Here is a 23,021-nt window from a genome sequence, read left to right on the forward strand (position 1 = left end):
ATTTAGTGTTGCTATTTCTGCTCAAAACAAAAGGGAGTTTCTATAATTATTATTTCATATAAGTTCATGTCTTATGATTCTTTCCTTGGACCTTCAATTCAGACAAACTTCAAACCTAATCATAAGCCTTTAGGGGTTTTTTTTTCCTCTAAAATCTGAGAATAAATTTAAATTCGTCTCACATTTGCATGAAATCTATATGGAAAGCATGGCTCCCTACTAAGAGACTTCTCAACCAAAAATAAATGTAAGCAAATTTCAAAATGTCCCAAGCATTATCCAGTCTTCTTTTTGTTATATCAACTATGAAACAAACAACAACAAAAACATAGGAAAAAAGTACTTTGTGCCTTGAGCAAGCAAAGAGGAATAACAGTGAAAATCTAAACATACCACCTTTATTATGCTAAATGAAATGACTCAGAGAAAGACAAATATCATATGATTTCACTTCTATGTGGAATCTAAAAAAACAACACAAAAGAATAAACAAAACAAAACAGAAACAGTCATAAATACAGAGAACTGATGGTTGCCAAAGGAGAGGGATTGGGAGGTGGGCAAAATAGCTGAAAGAGATTTAGAAGCACAAGCTTCCAGCTATGAAAGAAATAGGTCACAGGGATATAAAGTACAGCAGAGGAAATATAATCAATAATGTTATAATAACTTTGGTGATAGAGGATAACTAGACTTATCTTGGTAAGAACTGCATGAAGTACGGAATTGTTGAATCACTACGTTGTATACCTACAACTAATATTATATTGTATGTCAACTAGGTTTCAATTTAAAATAATTTTTTTAAATATAAGCAAAATCAAAAATCAAACAAACATACCACCCTGATAGTCTCCTTTAAGGAACTAAAAGTAACACAAACTTCTGATAAGGTATAAATGCCACGGGGTACTAAAAATATGAGTTATACAACAAGAAGGGAGAAGAGGCAAGGGAGTTCTTTATAGAGAAAAAACTTCCCCAAATCCCACATAACAAACTAATCTGCAGGATACTTGAAGAACTTTATTTTTATACTGCCCTTTCTCTGAATGATCAAAAGTAATACTCCACTAAAGGCATGCTAATAGGTTTGAGTCTGGGAAAAATAATCTTCTACTTTACAACCCTTGGCTATAGCCCAGCAAATATATGACCAAATCAGAAAATTCTCCGTCACATCAAAACTATACAATAAACACCAGGAATATTTTATGTTTCTCTAATCAGTATTCATTGGCATTACAACCCTAAAGAAAGAAATTGACTTAAGTTTTTGACGTAAAACTTTGTTTTTTAAAAAAAAAAAAACACTATTTTTAGAGAGGTTAGAAATTAGACAAACACCCACCTTGATTTAGCATCTTACCTTGGTAGAGTATAAGGGCCCTGGTGAGTGTTACATTATGTCGAAAAAAAAGCATCTTTGGTGATGTGACTACATTAAAGGCCTTGAGATGGGAAGATGTTTCTGGGTTATCCGGGCAAGTCCTAACTGCAATCATAAATGTCTTTGTAGAGAAAGGCAGCAAGAGATTTGATACAGAAGAGGAGAAGCTGAAGTGACCCAGAGAGAGCTGGGATGCAGCCACAAGCCAAGAACCCCTGCCTCACCAGAAGCAGGAAGAGGCAAGGAATGCTCCCCTCCTAGAGCCTCTGAAGGTCTCTGGCCTTGCTGACATCTTGCTTTCAGCCCAGTGATACTGACGTGGGCCTCCTGGCCTGGAGAATGGTGAGAGAATCAATCTCTCCCATTGGAAGCCATCAAGTTCGGGTTGCCTTATTACAGCAGCCATAGGAAGGTCACACAGATGCCTTGGGTGTGTAGAGCAGGGAAGGGAGACAATCCTCATGGCTCACTGAGCCACTCAGCAGTTCTCCGAGGCAATGCCTTTGCACCTGGGGCCTCATCAAAGAGACAGAACTTTAACTCCCTATAACTGAATCCAGGCTCCTGGGCACCCCCAGGCCAGAGGCAATGGAAACTTCCCTGCAATCAGAACAGCCGCACCCCGCTCGGTAGCGGTAGTGGGTTCAGGTGGTGGGAAAGAGACTGCATCCCTTTCAGGACAGTTCACTGCTGCTGGTTGCAGCTGAAACCATTCTGGGAGCACGTCTGTCTGTATGACTCAGTGGATAGGAGAAATCAGGCGGCCAAGTGGGGAGTGATGGGAAGGCTTCCAGAGAAGATAACTTCTCCCAGGCCCAGGATTCAGAAGCAATGTGACTTTGGGCAAGTTGCTAACCTACTTCACATCGGTGTCATAGGGCAGCTTTGCAATTAATTTGTAAATGCCCTTTGGCCCACAGAAAATCCATTCAGCCTGTGAGATTTGTTATCTCCCAGAGCGACTGATTTGCATACCATGCAGCTCTGCCAAGGGAACAAGCATCTGCCTGCAGTTAAGTACAAATGCAGAGTTCTCTTAAAAACACAGATTCCCCGTGAGATCCAAATAAAATGAAAGAAAGGAAGAGGGAGACTACTGCATTCGTTTTGGTCCCACTGGCTAAACCCTATTTGACATATTCTGATTCTGTTTAGCGAACGAGTATACCGGTAAGCATTTATTTCCTTGGACACTGAGGCAGTTGGCAAATTGTGTTCAGATGCTTTTGGATCCTCAGGAAAAGGGCACTGTATAAATCCAGGGAACTATTATGTGAGAGAGACAGAGCCTTTATCTCCCGGTCTTAATAAAGAACTAAGCATAAGGCCTATCAGCCTTCTAGTTCAGACACCAAATTGACCCCTCTGGGAGCTGGAAAAGTCTCAATCTCCTCCGTGCCTTATATAGCAGTGGTAATAAAAGAGCGTACACCAAGGATTAACTAAAGTTCACATACTGCCTTGAAGAGAAAAAGTCTTGATTTAAGTGCTGAAAATTTATATTAGTGGGAGGGGAAAGACTAGAGAATGGCAAAAGGAATAGAAAGTTACAGAAAGTTATAATGAGAAATATAAATTGAAGCAGGTCTAAAGGAAAGATGAGAGATCCGATGCAAGAAGGTAGGGGGTAGGAAAAGTGGCCAAAAAAAGAAAGACTTTTCCTCCATCTGTGTTGGCTTAGGCATGCTCTTCAAGTCCTAACGGGAAGTATATCCTCTAGCAACAAAAGAACAATGATTCCAAGTGGAGAAAAGGCAGCAGGAGAATACAAGGGAGTGACAGAAGAAAAAAGAGGTCAAAGAACAAAAAGGTTAAGAGAGGGTAAGGGACATAATAAGACAATAGAGAATGAAATTCATAGCATCTATAACAGGATCTAGGAGAAGAGTCCTTTAGTTCCTAATACATTTTAAGGGCAAGCATTGTTGCCCTGATTTTATGAAGTCAGAGCTGGTCCATGCTGTCACCCTCCTGCTTCAAAAGTGATTTGACCAGACCAAATGGAGATATGGTCTAGCCTCTTGGCATATGGCAAAAAGAAATATTTGACTCACATTCAGAGCTCCTAACATAAAATACACTGACCACCCAAGCAGTATATGCACAAACACACAAAAACAATTTGGTAGAGTTCCGTTAAAAAGTTGAATACAATTAAGTTGGCTTTCAGGCTCCTATAATCAAGCAAATTATTAGGGTTTTTTGTTTATCCGAGTTTGTTTTTTTAATCTAAATTGTCTAAGCTTTACACAGATATAGCTGACAATAGAGCCTACCAAAGGTAACATTTTTAAATTCGCCTAAATTGTTAGAGGCAAAGGTATTATATACCTCATTTTGTTTTTGTGCTAGACACTTCCAAAACCCATCTCATGGTTTTATAAAAACCTTGGCCAAAATCCATCAGATAATAGTCACATCTCTCTTTGTGATGTGAGCTATAATGGGGAGCACAGAGGGAAGGGGACAAAATTGTACTGCTCCACAGTCCAAAGGAAAGACAAAATTTCCCCAGCTCATGTGTGAGCAGATCTCAGATTACAAAGCCACTCTGCCATGCTCTGATTTTTCACTAGTACTCAGTTCTTTCACCCCATCCCAAATGGATGATTAAACTGTATCATCTGTGTAGCATTTTAAGATGTAATGATCTATTTTCCCAGCAGCATCATTCATTTACTGGACAGAAGAATTGGGTGGGATCCAGTTAAGGAATAGAAGGTAGGCCAGTTATTTCAACAAAGGGGATTTACACTTACACAAATAATTATCAATTAGGTATTATAAGACTGGTAACATGGAGGAATCACAAGTAGTTTAAGACCTCCCCTACGCCTGAAATGAGAGGAGATGTTAGAAATGTTAAACTGCATTGAGCTGCATGGTCTAACATGGTAGTCCAAATGCAACCACATGTGGCTTGAGCACTTAAAATGCCACTGGTCCCAGTTGAGATGCACCAAAAGTATAAAATACACACCAGATTTCAGAGACTAAGTACGAAAAAAGGAAGGTTTAACATCCCATTAATAATTTTTATATTGGTCATATGTTGAAATGACAATATTTAGGGGTACATTGGGTTATTTTTTTTTCTTTTTTTACTTTTTTGATGTGACTACTGGGAATTTAAAATTTTATATGTGACTTGCATTTTCTATTGAATGGCTCTGGCTGACAAGCCTAGAAGAAGGACCCCATGGAGCTGAAACTCATTTGTTTGAGAAGAGTGATGCAGGATGGAATTGGTAGATCTGAGAGAGGATGATGGGGCCAGTTCAGGCTGTGTGAAATTCGCAAATTAGAGCCGATGTCATGAATCAACTGTCCCTGCCACAGCGAAGAAATGCTACTGCAATGCTGCCGATAGGAGCACCAGAAAAGCAAGGAGGAAGAGGTCTTTTCCCTCCCCACTTGCTATTTTCTTCTGCTGCCCCCCAGCTGGCAGAACTTAAGGCTCAACTGGAAGACTCAACTCTAAGGGAGAAATGTGATTTGCAGGTTCCCAGGCCCAGCTGGACAAAGCAGAATATGAAAAGATGACTTCGATGTTGAGAGGCGAATAGCTTCATCACCAGCACAACAAGTAGTCATTGTCCATCAGGCATGGTTTTAGATATCAGGGGCATAAGCATGAACCAAAGTCCCTGTCCTTATACAGCTTCCATTCTAGTGAGACAAGGTGCATAATAAACAAATGCATAAAAAAAGATGACTTCAGGGAGTGATAAGCATTAGAAATTAAGAGCACAAGGTCGTACATTAGGTGACAAGATGAGAAGTTGAGGTTAGGTACGGCTTTCAATAATGAGGTCAGGAAATGCCTCTCAAAGAAGATGACATTTGAACTAAGGTCTGGAGGTTTGGAGAAAAGAGAAGAAGGAAGAGGAAGCATTCCAAAGCAGAAGGAATAAAACATGCAGAATCTCTGATAAGAGAATGATCTGGGATTGTAGCTGACACATAATTGTCAGGAGGAAAGATGACAAGGGATGATTGGGACTGGTTGCATAGGGTCCCTGCAAATCATGGTAAGTAATACGGATTTGAACTTAATTGCTATGGGAACCACTGTAGGATTTTAAGCCAGAGAGTGGTATGATTTGATTTACATTTGTGAAAGGTCATTCTGGCTGCTGTGCAGAGGAATAGAGTCTAGGGGGACAAGCATATGAGGGAGACCAGGAGGTTACTGCAGCAGTAGGGTAAAAGATGAGGATGCTGGAATTGTGGTTGAAACAGTAGAGATGGTGAAATGTGACTGTATTCAAGATAAAAGCTACAGGTAGAGCCAATAGTACCCATTGAGATTAGGATGCTGCATGGAATTCATTTGAGTCAATTTTCCAAATAGCTAGTACACTCTAAACACCAAAATTATTTTAAAATATTCTTGTTATTTTTCATGGAAATAATTCCAAATTATACAGAACATTCCTTGATCTTCTTCTATGGAAAATCCCAACCAAAGTTATGAACTGCTATTTTGACTCAGGGTCCTGTTCTCCATTTTTGTCTGCCATCTGACACATTCTCTGTCAATTTCTTGAGTTCCTCAACTCCAATTACTTTCACTCCATATGTTAAAGTGCTGCTTATTTTGAGGCAAATCTTAATTAGGATGAAAAGGATGATTTTCCAGATAATCTAATCCAGACATTGACTATACCATTTAGGTGGAACTCGCACCTGCCAGGCTCAGGTCAGCATCTGCTATCCCAGCCTATCCATAAAGCCTCTGCTTACCAAGGCCCACATCTAACCAAAATTATCCTTGCTTCTGAGATATCAGCCATATTTAGCTTCTGTGATTCACCAAGGTCAAACCAACATGATCCCTACTTACCAAAGCCAAATAACCAGCCATTTAGAAAACCCTATCTCCAAATTATTTTGAGTCCCAATTTCTAGCCCTTATCTGTTTCTCAGTATCCTAACCAATTCACAAAGATGCTGCAGTTTTAAGGATCCAATAAAATGACCTCCCTTTCTTCCCCTCCTGAGTTCTGAATGGGAATCTGAATTAGAAATCATATTATCATTTACTGATGAATCTAAACCAGAGACTGTGGCTTGGATTTAAGGCAAATGGCTTTCCTAATACATCTTTTTTTTAACTACACTGAACCAAACTACAAACCCACCACATCTACTGGAATGGTGAAAGTGCCATTAGATTAGACTGGGGCAAAGAGCAAGAGAAAGGTGAAGAATCAGAGATAGAAAATAAGACTTGACCATTCACAAAGTTGGGCTCTGAAGAGGAATGAAGAATGAAGTAATAGCCAAAGGAATCTTCAGATCCATGGAAGGTTAGGTTTTAAGAGGGAATATAATGGGACATGTTGACATGTACATGAAAATAATGAAGGAAAAGCAGAGATATTGGAATGTAGGAAAGTGGTTGTGTATCACAGTAAAGGTGATTGGGAGTCAGCAGATAGGATTCAAAGCATCAGTGGAAAGATAGGCCGCTATAGTAACAGGTGGGAACATAACAGAGTTGGGGGCAAAGGAACTTAGGTTTCTCAATTTAGTTGTGGGCAGATGGAGTTTTCATTCTATGTTTTCTATTTTCTGAATGAAAAATGAAGTGAAGTATTCAGCTAAGAATGAGAGGGTGGGAGGTGTGAAAAGAGAACGTTTGAAATTAAAATCTTGCTGAGAAGCAAAGTTACTGAGGAAACAATTTCTGAGTGGTGCTGAAGGTCCGTCCGAGGTGTGTTAATTTAAAGTGAAACCAGTCAGCCCAGCCATGTCGCTTTCTCTAGCAATATTCAGATGCTCAAGGATATCCAAGGAAAAGCTAGGTATGTGGTTTCAAGTCAATAGAGATTATCGCTGGCTCAAGATGGAGGAGAAATAGAGGGCTGAAGGAGTTGAGGGCATTTGCAAGAGCATGATTGTATTCACTTATTCAATAATAATCCTCTAACTCCTAATATACATTGAGAACTAGTAAAAAATGCCCAGCTAAGTGACAGGGAGATATAAGTGCAGGCCACTGTCTAGAGGATCCACCAGAACTAGGTACAGATTTTTTTTTTTTAACTCATCCTTCCTTTGTCTTCTCTTGTCATCCTTCTTGGGAAAAAAAAAAACATAAACAAAAAACAGACAAAAATTGATGATATAGATTTAATACTTGCCATGTGTCAGGCACTATGCTAGGCCTTTAAAAAAATGCTCTTATTACTCTGTATATCGATGCTATGAGAAAATTACTGTTACTAGCCCCACTTGCAGATGAGGAAAAAGAATGTGAAGATATTGAGCAACCTCAAAATATCACCTTCAGAACCACTGGCTTTAGAGTCCCTTGCTTCTACAGATTAAGTCTTTATCACTTGGGGGGAAAATGTAACATTTCCCATTAAAATATTTTAAATCTGTCATTTTCACTTTAGTACATAAGCAGCCAGTTTTTTATTTGAAGGACTCTTTGGAATAAGAACTTTAAATTCTTCTATAAACCTGAGTGAGTGAAATTATTATTCCAAATTATCTAATTTTATAAATTGAATAGTCTTCACTATGCAAGTAATTATTTTAAAACTCTGCAAATAGGTAAACAACTACTCTGGTCTCCTTCCTTCCCAAATTCTCTTGTGGGTGACCTATGCTGAAGAAAATATTTATGCTTTACCTAACATTTTCTACTTTAGAGAAATAATCTGAATTTCTAAATTTAGGCCTGGAGAATAAACAGAAGTTTCCCTCCTTAACTCCTCTTCCTTCCTTGCTTGCTAATCAAACTAAGGTAATTGTTCTGCCCTAGAAAATGTCCAGTGACTAACAGATACTACTGTGTAGTTTGTTGTTGTTTTTTTTCCCTATGAGAGAAACTTAAAGAGGCAGCCCATCCTATTCATCAAAAATCACCAAAATTAGCAAGGAATGAGAGAACTCAGGCTTTAAAGCAAGGGTTGTACAGAGGTGAAGGTCATTCACATTCTTAATGTGGAAAATTTGACAGGGAAATTGGGACTGTTTCCTTGTTCCCTTGTTATCAAGAAAAACATTCAATTTCTAAAGTTGAATCATTTAAAAAGTCCCTTTGACTACTTATATTTTTCAAGACTATGTTATATTTGAGTAAATTCAAGTATTACTATCTGGAAAGACAAATCCAGGTCAGACAAACATAAAAAATGAACCATGCTTCCTGAGCAGTAAAACAGATTGGATGTGCATGACATTTAGCCAGATTTGGTAATAGCTATCATTTGTTGAGAATTTGCTACATTCTAAACCAGAGATTCTCAATCTTGGTTATGCATTAGAATCACTGCAGACTTATTTTTAAACTTTTTATTTTGAATTAATTTTAGACTTATGGAAAAGTTGCAAAAATAGTACAGAGAGTTATCACATGTCCCTCCTGCTTCCTATAACATTAACCCCTCACATGACCATTGTACAATTAGCAGAACCAAGAAATTAATATTACTGACATGATATTATTAAATAAATTACAGATCCTATTAGAATTTTACCAATTGTTCCACTAATTTCCTTTTTTTTTTTTTTCTTGATTCAGGATTGCACTGAATTGGTATTTCCTCTCAGCCTTGTCCAATCTGTGATATTTCCTCGGCCTTTCATATCTTTCATAGCTTTGATCCTTCTGAAGAGTACTAATCTGTTATTTTGGAGTAAATTTGGGTTTGTCTGATGTTTTCTCATGATCAGAACAAAGTGATGCATTTTTGTAAGAGTACCACAGAAGTGATGTACCGTTCTCAATGCACCATATCAGAGTGCAAATGTTGATGTTATTTTTGGTTATACTATGATAACTTGGTTAAAGTCATATCCAATGGGTTTCTCCACTGTTAAGTTGTTATCTTTCCTTTAGTAGTTAATAAATACCTTGATACTCTGAAACCACACAAATCCTATTTCTCCTCAAACTTTTACCCACTATTTTAACATCCATCAGTCGATGTTATCTATAACAAGTATTGCTGCGGCCTCTGTCCAGAAATGAATTTCTATTTCCCTATTTCCTTCTACATTTATTAATTGGATTCCACATGAGGTGTTTTTTAAAACCTACTACAGACAAATTCAATGAAAATTTTCTAAGCATATTATCCCTGGTTCACTCAATATCGATAATAAGCAGGTATTCTTATTCACATTGGAATATGAGGAAAATGACACTGGGGATGACATAGTAACATGTGTTTTTACAGCTAGGAAATAGTGAGGGCAGGACAGAAGCTCTGAGCTGCCTATATCTGAAATCTGTTTGTTCCATTGCCACAGCTTTCTTCCTTTTAAGTTCAGCTCACTATTTTTGATGTCAAACTTTGCCCCATTTAAAGCTTACTCTACTAACTCCAATCATCTGCAGCTGCTATCTAGATCAGTTCTGGGTTAGACACTTTTTTTTTTCTCAGAACTTCTTGATAGTCACCTTCCTAAAGGGTAAAGAGTAGATGCCAACTGAATTTTGGCCTTCGCCTGGACAATAGATCTTTGCAAAATAGCATGAGAGTGAAAGAAAATGACATATCATATACATTTAGGTAGTTAGGCTAATAGGAAATCTTTTTAAAGAAATATAATCCAAGTGCTTTCTGAGAGACTAAAGCTCATCAAGTGTTGAGCGTATGCATGTAACAGTGAAGTGGGTTTTGGAGCCAGGTAGAACCGAGTCAGAGTCCAACAAACTACTCAATGACCTTGAATACATTTATATAACCTCTTTAAGGTTCAATTTCCTAATGGTTAATCTCAAATATTAATGCCAACTCCATGGACTTTTCTTGTGAGGATCCAATGAGCTTCAGCACAGCGGCACAAGCAATCATTAATTATGATCTTTAAAAAAAAAAAAAAAAAAACACTGTAACCAAATTGCCTAACACCTAACAAGACATGAGTACTTAAAAAAAAAATTTTTAAGATTTTATTTATTTATTTATGTATTTGAGAGAGAGAGAGAGAGAACACAGAGGGAGAGGGAGAAGCAGACTCCCTCCTAAACAGGGAACCCAATACGGGGCTCAATCCCAGGACCTTGGGATCATGACCTGCACTGAAGGCAGACACTCAATCAACTGAGCCACCCAAGCATCCCAAAATAATTACTTTTTAAGAGAATGTTGGGGAAAAGGACAGATAGGTAATTTTGGAGGATATGACCCTTAGAAGAGGGTCAGATGACCCTCAGATGACATGGGTGTGTACAGGAGTTTTGGAACTGCTAGACGGGTACATAAGGACTCTGAGGGAGAAAGGGGGCTGGAGGGTGTGAACTATCACCTTGTCTGATTTCCTTAGAGCTAGATAAAAGTATGGGCCAGCTGAAGAGTTGCTGCAGCTGCCAATCCATAAATAGCAGGCAGCTAAAACATCACATGAAATATAAAGAAAGAAAATTTTCTCTAGAACATCTCTCAGGAAGGGCACTTTATGTGTATACCATGGGGATAAGAAACTGTCTATTTCAGTCACTTCCATATTCTAGGTCTAGAATATCGCCTAGCAAATAGTAACTATTCAACAGAACCATTAGATTACTGGATAAATGAATGAATACATTAAAAAAATCAAAAGACCAAACGTAGCTGCTTAAGAAAAAGGATGTGTCCCTTATAGGCCCTCTCTCTTGCTGAAAGGGTAAACAGGTTAGGGAGCAGGGCTGATTCTTTCAAGTCCATAGGAATAAGCTTGGGCCCACCTATGGCTGCTTTCCTCATCTCCCTCTTCTTCATTAAGGGTTCAATATCTCCTCTAAATAGTTGTTGAACAAATAAAAAATAATGATTTTGCATTTTATTTTTTTAAATATTTTATTTATTTATTTGAGAGCACAAGCGAGAGAAAGAGAGAGAGCACAAGGGGTTGGGGGTAGAGGGAGAGGGAGAAGTAGCCTCCCCACTGACCAGGGAGCCCAACACAAAACCGGATCCCAGTACCCTGGGATCATGACCTAAGCTGAAGGCAGATGCTTAACTGACTGAGCCACTCAGGTGCCCCAAGAATAATGATTTCTCTAAAACAATGCCAAATTATAAACTTGCTCAGGACCTCTATGAATCTGTTAGACCTTGGCTATATGTCACTGAAAATTATATCTGTACAAAGAAAAGCAGTCATTGCTTGTCCAACTATGAAAATGTGCAATAAGATGCCTGTGGCAAAGATCGGAAGTTGCTTTTCTCCCTTTTGTGCTTAATAAGAGAAGTCTGGGAAATGTGCCGAGCTGAAGAACTATATTTCCAAAGCACATGTGTAAATAGAGGTGTCTCCTGAGATGTAAGAGTCCTCCAGGAAACTTTTTTGCCCCTTGCTTTTCTATTCCTGCCTGGAATGAACATAGAATGGTTGGAGTTGCAAGAGTCATCTTAGTGATTTTGATATAGGGAAGCTGAGTCACTGATGATTTTCTGGAGCTGCCATACCAGTATCTATCTCCAGACTTAATTTGTGTGGGAGAAAAACAAATTTCTATCTTGTTGATGTGACTATAGTTAGGTCAGTAGCCAACACAATTTCTGTGTTGTGCTCCATTAGGTGACATGTATGTACAGTTGCTTAAGAAAAAGCAAAATATGTGTACTTTGAAGAAAGAAGGAAATTGGAATTTTTAGCTGATATTTTTTGGTAATTATTAAGAGGATAGAAGAAAATATGGTGTGCAATTTAAAGAAATACTTCTTGTAAGAGCACCTTGCCCATTGTTAAACAATTGAGCTGTATGATAGTAGTTTTGTCAATAATTGGCACCTTTCGGTATTGAAAAGAATCATTAATCACCTAGTCCAATTATCCATCTGATGCTCAACTTTTCTCCAGAATATTTAGGTAAGAAGTCATCCAGCTTATGCTTGGCTACATCAAGTGATGAATAACTCTCTACTTCCCACGCCAGCCCATTTTTATCTTTGGACAGTTCTAAAAGTTAGAATGTTGTTTCTTACATTGAGCTGAAAATCTGTTTTCCTCTAGCTTCCATCCACTCATTCTAGCTTTCATCTTCAGAGCCATATTCAGTACTTCCAATTTCTGTTCTAAATGACAAGGCTTCAATTATCACACTCCTCTTGAGACAGCTGCCCTTCTGGATTTTCATGCCAGGAAATCATGCTGACCATGTTTCTGAACATGTTGAGGTCTACATTCCCAGAATCCAGGGAATAGGTATGACTGTACCTACTCTTTTCTTTCCTTGCTATCATATACCTTGAAAGAATATGGCCCTGTCTTCCCTGGATATATAACTTCTATTTTGCCAAAAATGAGTTATTCAAATACAGATACAAAGTCATCATCATTCCCAATTGCTTTCAATAACTCTGGGAGATGCATTTTGAGACAAAGCAGGTAAAGAACTTGTCAGATGTGGTACTTCTAGCTGGATGAGAGGCCCATTATACATCCACAGAACTTGAAATTCCCCTTTTTATAATATATTAGACCTGTGCAACATGTCTGACTTAAATCAGAAATAAATCATGTATTTCCTACATCAGGCCAAATGGCACTTAATAAATACATCTTCACAATGATATCACACCTATCCTTTCACCTTTCATTCACACCCCAGCTATCTCTGGTAAATTTCTGCTCTTAGGACTTTGGATTTCTGAGCAGGCATAAATGACATTGCAAATTTCTCTACTCAACAAAGTCTATCTCTAGTCAATTAGATCTATTCTCCCATTACCATATTTCAAACAGACCGTACTCACCAAACTTTGGTGACACCAGGGAGATATTTACCATCTGTGGTACAATATCTAATTTGCTATGTTACCTGCTAGAATCAAATATATTGAGTCCATAGGATGTAATAATCAAAATAAATGTAACCTGAAATAGTTGTTTTTAATTTAAAAAAAATGAAATAGAAATTTAGCTAGTAGCTAGGCCATTGTAAATTTATTCTGGAACTAATCCTTGGGTTTGACACATAAGGGCAGACATCCTGTAGGGAACTTCTGCCACTTTTCTCTGCTTCTACCACTGGTGTTATGTCAAAGAGGCAAAATGAAAATGGTCAGGAACTGCAGTTACCCTATACCAGGAAAGCAGAAGTCATTTTTCAGACTACATTTTTAAGAGTATAAAGCCAGGCTCACAGTTTAAGAGAAACATAGTTTTCTATTCACAATCTGTCTTCCAGCCAACCTATTTTATTACCAATATCAGGAAGGTACAGAGATAAAATATAGTTTAAACTTCAAATCCCTCAAACCAAGCTGTCCGGGAGGGGAGAGGTCAGATGCTGACATGCTGCAAAAAAGGAAAGCTGATGATGACCACACTGGTGATATCAGTTTTTCACCTGATAAGTATGAACTGAGATGGGATCAGGAGAAGATGAGAGTTGGGTTATTTGAGGTTTATGCTGTTGATGTTAGAGACAGGTGTGCCTAGAGAGAGTTAGGTCCATAGAAGGTGAGGCGATGCATACTCAGAATTGAGATAAAGCCTCCACAAGCTCTGGAACTGATTTTTCCCCCCTACTGAATCTTATAAGAAATTGTTTTTGAATCATATGCATCCTGAAAAAGTCATTTCTTATGATCCCAGAAGTTTGCTGTCGAAGGCATATGAAGGAAGGATGAGTTCGGTCTGTGGGTTTCCTCTTGTCCGTCCTATGAAAGCTTCAGCATTGATTCACTTTTCTTCTTGTAAAAACCAAAAACAAAAATAGAAGAAGAAGACATGTTGGAACATATTAGTAAAATACTATTTGGAATCTTCATTCACATGGCACATAAGAAATAATTGCTTAAATTATATAACTATTACATGGAAAATAAGTTATTTTTATTATTAGCTTTATGGGTCATTGACATTTTATGTACAAGAGTAAGGATATGTTTCTTCTATCTTCAAAGACCCCACAGACTTAGAGAGAAGATAAGATATACATGACTACCTAATACATAATCTATAGTGTGACATGTGCCTTAAGAGAGATATAAAGAGCCCAGAGGTTTAGAGAAAGGAGAGATTAATTCTGAACTCATGAACACCATAAGCAAACTGGCTACTGTGATGTGAATATGTATATTCCCCCCCAAATTCGTATGTTGACAACCTAATGCCCAATGTGATGATATCAGAAGGTGGGGCCTTTGGGAAGTGCTTAGGTCATGAGGGTGGAGAGCCTGCACAAATGAGATTAATGTCCCTAAAAGAAGCTTCAGAGAGATCCCTAACCCCTTGTACCATTTGAGGACAGAGTGAGAAGGCATGACTTCTGAACCAGAAAGAGGCATCTCACCAAAGGTGACCAAGCTAGCGCCTTGATCTTGGACTTCCCAGTATCCCAAACTGTGAGAAATAAATTGTGGTTGTTTATAAACCATCTAGCTCATGGTTTTTTGTTATAGCAGTCTAAGCTGCTAAGAATAGACTAAGACAATGGCTAACGGTGAAACAACAGGATTCAAACAAGAGCCCAGTGAGTGCAGATCTGTTTTACTGCCCTGCCTTAGCCACATCATTTCACTGTGCATTAGTTTCTTCAACCATTAAATAAAAAAGGAAAAATGACATTCTTGCCCAAAGTACTCCTATCCTCTGGAGATAGCTTTGAGATGAGCACATCAATAGACAGATCCTAAACCAAGCAAAAATATCATATTGTTCATGGAAAGCTTCACAAAGCTCAGAATAGAGCAGAAATGTCATCACTCTTTGTCACGGCCACCTTCCAAACATTACCTTCTTTCAGGACAGTCCCACAAACAGAGACTGTGTTGTTCAGCTGGAGTGAAACTTAGATGTTCACATACAGCTAGTCTTAAAAGAAGGTTAATTTGTGTTAACAAATTGTCAAATAGCCTGTCATACCTAATTCTTTTTCTTTACACACATCTTCCCTCCCCCCAGTATGAAATAAATAAATAAACAGAAAAAAACATCTCCAGGATTGTGTGATAGCTGATCTTTCAAGGCTACTTTGTGGCTAAATAAATAAAAACAGAAACATTGTTATCCTGAAGGACTTTTGTTCCTCTTTGAAGCCACTGCAAAGCAATCAAGATGATATAAATTCAAGGGCAAGTGCTTCATCCTTTATAAACCTGAATTAGTAAGTTGATCCTCTTCACCAGCATGTTTTTAATGCACAGAGAGATAAAATTTGCTAAGTTCATGAGAACAATCACTTTAGTACAAGTAAGAGGTGTTAATAAAGTATTGGCACCGAAAATGCATGAAACAAACCAAACTGCAGAGAAAGTGATAGAGTCCCTATTGTAGTTTATAAATTACATTGTTAAAATGATGATTGATATTATAGCTTCTGTTTCAAAGACTCCCTTTATAGAACAGGTCTATTGTCAAAAATGATAATAAGAAAATACTTTCTCAAGAGTATACCTGCCCGGGGATCCCTGGGTGGCGCAGCGGTTTGGCGCCTGCCTTTGGCCCAGGGCGCGATCCTGGAGACCCGGAATCGAATCCCACGTCGGGCTCCCGGTGCATGGAGCCTGCTTCTCCCTCTGCCTGTGTCTCTGCCTCTCTGTCTCTCTCTGTGTGACTATCATGAATAAATAAATAAAATCTTTAAAAAAAAAAAAAAGAGTATACCTGCCCATATATTATTCCTATAACATTGTAGACATGAGAGAGTTTTCTGGAATAATGACCTATCTAAAAATGAGAGGTGGGCAGAGGAATTTAAGGGAAGAAAAGACACTAAAATACATCACTTAATTTTTTTTTTTTAGTATTTTGTATAAAGGTGCTTCATTCAAAATAGCCAAAAGTGGCATGCAAGACATTAAATAAATATATACAGTACCCCACCTTTTTCAAATACCATCTATGCATGAATTCTCAGTAGCATTCTTCTATGATTACCTGATTATGTATTAGATCAATCTGTGTGTGTGTGTGTGTGTGTGTGTGCGTGCGCGTGCGTATGTGTCTCTGTCTCTCTTGCCAATGAAGAAATTGAGGAGAAAGTGAGTTAAGTAACTTGCCTCAGCTCATACTGAATAAAGACAAGTTTTTAAACATCTAATAAGAGAACTTTCAAATATGATAAGAGGGATCATGTCAGGCTGACTTAAAGAAAGAAAGAAATGAACAAACAAGCTTTAACCACTGGCTTAAACAACGTTTGTTCTTTGTACTTTTATTGGTTGCAAAGGACAGAGGGGAATTTAGTTTATTTCAAGTGACAAGGTTCACTTACAGTTTCCAGTCCAGCATGTTAGGAGTTTGGAAGCCATCACTCCCATCCTCACCACAAGTAAACAAGTGAATGAACTGAAAATCGTCAACTTTTCTCAAATCCATCAGAGAATTTCGATCATGGAGCAGATCACTACCCCAAAACCTGGGGAGAGACCAGTACAGGGAATCACAGCTCACTGGATACTGAGGAGAAACCTCAGCTGAGCCAGCTTCCATTAGGGATTCCGGAAGGGTAACTGACTAATTGCTAAAGAGTGAGCATAGACAAGCATAAGAAATAAAAACACCTGGAGACCCAGCCTTTGGGATGATCCCCACACTTTTTTTGAGTTTTAACTCCAGTAGCCCCACCAGGTTCTTAACTGAGAAATCAAAGAAAAATCTCCGCATGCTCCCAAAAAGGGAGAAGTGACCATTCTGAAATATACCTAGAGCATTTTGTTCTACTTGACAAAATCTTTCCTTGAGGGTAAAGCTAAACTGACTTGGGTTTTATCAGAGTCTAATAGATACAGAGGAAGGGCAACACTCAACTCCAGTACCCTCTAGCCTTTTGGTCTTACCGAGGAGGTGGGGGGAACCAAATAAAATTGAGACTTAGACATAATCAGGGGCGCTAAAATGCTTTGCCCACCCCCACATGTTCATCTACCACATGAACAGGGCCTCTGAATAATAACAGATGAGTACAGCTATAAAGAATTGCATGGCTCAGACCTCATTTGCAAAGGAGCCTTCAGGTAAACTTAAAGACAACAGAGATGACAAAAGCAAGGACACCATGAGAAATTTCAGTCTCTGACATCTACAGCTATAGCAAACAGTAAACACAGTTCAACACTTAGCCAGATAAATAGAAAATGTCACATTAAGGGTCAGATTAGCTCAGTTCTCCTACCTAAGACGTCACATCTGGCTTACAACAAAAAATTACAAAGCACGCTAAAAGCCAAAGAAGACACAGTCTGAAGATACATGGCAAGCATCAGAACCAGATTCAGATATAGTAGATATTTGGAATGATCAGACCTGAAATTGAAGTATAATTTGTATGCTAAGGTCTTTCATGGAACAAAGAGACAATGGGTAAGAAGAATAGGTGGGAAGGGAAGTTGAGAGATGGAAAGTCCAGGAAGGAGTCAAAAGGAAAGACTACAAATAAAAAATTCCATCACCGAGATGAAAAACGCCTTTGATGGGCTCCTCAGTAGACTGTACCCAGACAAGGAAAGAACTCGAGAACTTGAAGATCGGTCAATAGAAACTTCTCAAATTGAAAAGCAAAGAGATTTTTAAAAACTGAAAACAAAAAAAAAGAACACAATATCCAATCACTGTGGGACAAACACCAAGATATAATGTACACATATTAGGAATACCAGAAGGAGAAGAAAGAACAGAACAGAATAAATATTTGAAATATGAATGGCTGAGAGCTTTCAAGTTATGGGGATGCGCTGTGAGGATAGAAGGAGAAATGAGGGAGTGCAGGAAACCTTCTTGGCCATCAAGAGAACTAAATTCATGGAGAATTAAAATGTCTTTTGTCTCATCATAGCACACAACACAATCTACGGGCCACACATCATAATCTAGCCACCATAATTCACACAGATCACTTTTTTAAAAAATATTTTATTTATTCATTAGAAAGAGAGGGAGAGGCAAAGAGAGAGAGAGAGAAAGAACAAGTGGGAGGGGCAAAGGAAGAGGGAGAGCAGGCTCCCCACTGAGCAGGGAGCCCGACTCAAGGCTTCATTCCAGAACCCTGAGATCATGATCTAAGCCGAAGGCAGATGCTTAACTGACTGAGCCACCGGGCACCCCTCACAGATCACTTTTCTACTGTGAGTGGGTCTGGTCTGTTTTCTGACTGCAGTTGACCCTTACACAACACAGGTTTGAACTGCACACATCCACTTATACATGGATTTTTTTCAAGATTTTATTTATTGATTCACGAGATACACACAGAGGGGGCAGGGAGGGAGAGACACAGGCAGAGGGAGAAGCAGGCTCCATGCAGGGAGCCTGACGTGGGACTTGATCCCGGGTCTCCAGGATCACACCCTGGGCTGAAGGCAGGCGCTAAACCACTGAGCCACCCAGGGATCCCTGGATGTTTCAATTAATACAATGTGATACCATAAATGTATTTTTTTCTCCCTTATGATCTCTTAGTACATATTCTTTTCTCTAGCCTACTTCATTGTAAGAATACAGTATATAATATATATAGCATACAGAATATGTGTTCATTGACTGTTTATGTTAGTTGGAAGTCTTTCGGTCAACAGCAGGCTAGTTTTTGGAGAGTCAGAGGTTATCCACAGATCTTCAACTGCATGGACTGTCAAAGCCCCTAACCCCTATGTGGTTCAAGGGTCAACTGTATTTTCTTTCTTCTTCTCTACCTTATGTCTTTTGTTTACATGACTTTCACCACCTCCTGCCTGCCTTTTCTTTTTTAAGAGATTTTATTTATTTATTCATGAGAGACACACACAGAGGCAGAGACACAGGCAGAGAGAGAAGCAGGTTCCATGCAGGGAGTCCGATGTGGGACTCGATTCCGGGACTCCAGGATCACGCCCTGGGCTGAAGGCAGATGCTTAACCGCTGAGCCACCCAGACATCTCATCATGCCTGCCTTTTCTCTGTGTGTCTCTTAGCCTCTGATCAGTTGATTGTGTCCCTCTGTATATGTCCCTATTCTACTCAGTAAGAGAGAATCCAACTTGGTTCCTCACCCTCCAATGTCAGCATCCATACCAAACAGAATCACTTCATCAAACCACGTAACGGGCTGCTGCCCAACCCAAAAGCTGGCTGTAGTTGGCTCAGGTGCTAATTCTTGATCCAGTCATCCCTGTGCTAAACAAACAGATCATGTAATAAAATAAATTAAGAGCAAGAAGCTGCTCCCTAGTTCATGTTTAGAAGGAACTATTAGGGGGATCCCTGGGTGGCTCAGTGGTTTAGTGCCTGCCTTTGGCCCAGGGCGTGATCCTGGAGTCCTGGGATCGAGTCCCACATCGGGCTCCCGGCATGGAGCCTGCCTCTGCCTCTCTATATATATGTCTATCATAAATAAATAAAATCTTAAAAAAAAAAAAAGAAGGAACTATTAGCAAGGTAGTCTCTTACTTAGCATGTTAATGAATTTATCTGAATTCCCAGGCATTTTGGTAGCGGGTTGCAAGAAGCAAACTTAGTTCCCAAAGAAAATGGCAACTTTGATTTAACGTATCATTTTTCTCCTTGGGTTTCATTTCTGGTTTATACCATGTTACATATCACCCCCCCATCACCACCACCAATGGACAGGGAGAGGGGGACAGGGAGTATACAACATAACACCGCTGATGACCACCCCACGGTACACTCTGAGAGTCATCAGAGCCAGGACTAGGCTGCTCATGTCACCCAAAGTCAGAGCAGACAGCTGCAATGGGTACAGAGATAGATGTGACATCCTTTAGTTATTTCATTGTGACCCATCCCAAATGCTTTTAACTATCCTCTACTAAACATGCGGCTGAGAGAGGAAGAGAAGAGATGCATGCTAAAACAAAGGGGTGTGTGTACGTGTGTGTGTGTGTGTGTAATTTTTTCCCCCAGAGCACAATACATTTGAACAAATGTGTTTCTCATCTCCCTGATTTCAGTGTAGGCTGTGAATTTTCAGAAGCAGATAAAATCGATGTTGGAAGAGAGCACAGTATTCTTAGTGCTTACTTTTCGCTTGAATTCAGATTAAATATGAATATACTTCCTCCTCACTAGTTTTCAAGGGATCATATTCAGCTAACTTCTCTCCACACGTATGACACACAGCAGTGAGGGAGAGGCACCAGGCACCAGCATCATTCTTAGTTCTTGACCTTCAGGGGCACCTCTCTTAGAGAGGAAAGTGTGCGTTGCTTTTCCTCCACGTAGAGGGCAGGGTACGAGTAAAGGCTACAAGATAGAAGATAAGAACCTGTTCCTGTTTAACTAACTCTCTCTGGCCTCACAATCAAAAGAGGTGCCCTCATGCATCACATCTTTTCTATTATCTTTGTCCGCTGTGCATACTGTTTCTTGGCGAAATAGAGTGAAACCTTCTGCTTTCCTAATAGAGATCTGTATTTAAGAAAGAGACCCAAAATGTGCAGCAGTACTATGGCATTTCATCCTATTCTGTTTCTTAGGACAGAATTTTAGGGGAGAAAAGGCAAGCGCCTTTGTAAAAAAAAAAAAAAAAAAAAAATGCACTGTTAGAGTTATCACCATTCAATTTGCAAAAGAAAGTACCAAAGTTATATTTATTCATCAAAATGTATTAAGTGCTGTGACACAAATGGCCTTAATACACGTCTGTGGGAACTGTGGAATGGTCAGAGAGGTTTCCCATTTTAAAGATGAAGAAACCAAATCACAGAGAAGTCAGTTGATCTATCTAAACTAAGAAATGGAGTATAATTACAGTAATGAGGAGTCTGGTTCACCAACTGTCAGCCAAATAATTTCACTTACCTTTTCACACAATAGCTACAAATATCACCATACTTCAGGATCCATGATATATGTGTATCATGCAACATAAAAGTCACATACCTTGTATCTCATGCAACATAATGTGGTTTTTCTTTCCTTTAGCTACAGAAATCTTAGTGTGAATTTATAGTCACTTTTAATTAATTGAAAAGATGTTTGAAGTCAACTGTATTTTCCACTAGCAAAAAATAAATAAATAAATAAATAAAAGCCAGTATGCCCTTTAAATTGAAAAAGAGAATTGGCCAGACTTACTTTGCTCCCTCTCCTATGGGCCTCTTTTCCATGAATTAGCATTAATACAGGTAGTGAGGAAAGTGAACTCCCCATACCTGGAGAGTGAAGAAACCCAGATACGCACAGAGAGCCAAGTGTACACGCTGCATAATAGTATTTTCTGAAGAGTAGTGAATTCTGTATTCAAACAGAGGTCAGCAAATAAATCCAGAGTGCCTGAGTGTTTGATTTTTCCTTTTTAAAGATGAGCTGCTCTTATGGTTGGAGGTTTTCATTTCCCAGCTCTGACATAGGGTAGTCACATACGCAAACATGAACACTATGCCTGCATTCTCAATATAGATAATTATTTCTGGCTGCCAGGAACCTCGAGTGGGCTATGCTGTTTCTCTGATAAACCCCAACCCTTCCTACTCAGAGACAAAAGAAACACACACACACACACACACACACACACACACACACACACTCGCCATAAAAGGCAAGTGCCCCAATCCATAGTTATTTCCAAATGAAGCCCTTTCACTTTGCTTTCTGTATTAAACATTAAAAACCAAAAAGGAATTTTAAATCTTGGCTTTTTTTTTTTCATTAGTGTATCACAAACTGCTAATTAGAAAAGATTTCTTTTACTAAATGATTTAGTTCTTATGTCTGTTTTAACACTTGAAAGGTTACAGCTTCAGGAAAAAAGGGAAAGAGCCTTAATTAAAGAATGAATTATTGAATATTCCGTTTTAATTGATGTTGCCCCATGCTATTATTTTGCATGTTTATAGATGTTTTATGTGATTCTGTTATCAGAATAACCAGAGACAGAGACATTGACTCCTGAGCCTAAAAAGGGGGAGGGCTTTTGCTTGATCACATCCAGCCATTTAAGTTCAAGAATCATCTGAAGCGTGGTTTCCATGACAACAAGTCACTAATTGTGAACATAAAATAAAGTAAAAAAAAAAAAAAAATCAACCTTCCCTGAATTTGGCAGCTGCATGGATGATGTCTTTTTTTTTTTTTTTTTAATACTAAAAAAATGGCACTTTTGCTTAGGGAATTCCTCAAGTCGTTTTCCCAAAACCAAGAAACCACTCCATCGTGGGGTTAACTGTGATCTGGGAAAGGTGTCAGCCTAAAGCTGTCCAAATCTGTTAGGCTGTGATTGCTAACACCTAGCTTCTGCTAGAGATAAAAGAAGATGGTTATGATGAGGAGTGAAGGATTTTTGCATCTTTGAGATACAGAACAGCAAAGATTGCCGCTGTGGCAGATGAACAAACCAAAGAAATGCTACCAAACACTGGATTTGAGCATCCTTTAGACAAGGGGGGAAAGAACAAATTGAGGGGAAAAGGTGAGTTAAAATCTAAAACCGACCACTTTCCACGGGCTTAGTCATCCATGCTCAATCACTAGCAAAGGTTTCTGGTTTCTCTGGCTGGCAGATTTAAAAAAGAAAAACAAACAAACAAACAAAAAAAGTACACCCCTTGAGACTTGGAAATCTGTTCAACCGACACAATGGCACCATTCAAAATTCACCAATTTATGAACTGCAGCATATCATTTGTAAAAATTGCTTCAGCCTGAGTTACCTTTCACCAGCTCTGTAAGTCTACTCACTGGGTCACTAGGAGTGAGCAAGAACATTTTGATAAATTCTGTTTCCATGACGATGAATTAA

General features: G+C 38.8%; 1 long non-coding RNA gene across 2 annotated transcripts; it reads right to left on the reverse strand.

The window, feature by feature from the left end:
* Window positions 1-13,519: 13,519 nt before the first annotated feature.
* Window positions 13,520-22,983, reverse strand: LOC112678794 (uncharacterized). Of its 2 annotated transcripts, none has more exons than XR_003147863.2 (3): window positions 22,933-22,983; window positions 15,743-15,902; window positions 13,520-14,034 (listed from the first exon to the last, which is right to left on the reverse strand). It is a non-coding gene; the product is annotated as an uncharacterized LOC112678794 (long non-coding RNA). The 2 variants fall into 2 exon arrangements; XR_007405005.1 differs by lacking the exon at window positions 22,933-22,983 and adding an exon at window positions 16,563-16,709.
* Between the last annotated feature and the right edge of the window lie 38 nt (window positions 22,984-23,021).

This window comes from Canis lupus, chromosome 22, assembly GCF_003254725.2.
Source record: "Canis lupus dingo isolate Sandy chromosome 22, ASM325472v2, whole genome shotgun sequence".
Taxonomy (NCBI): domain Eukaryota; kingdom Metazoa; phylum Chordata; class Mammalia; order Carnivora; family Canidae; genus Canis; species Canis lupus.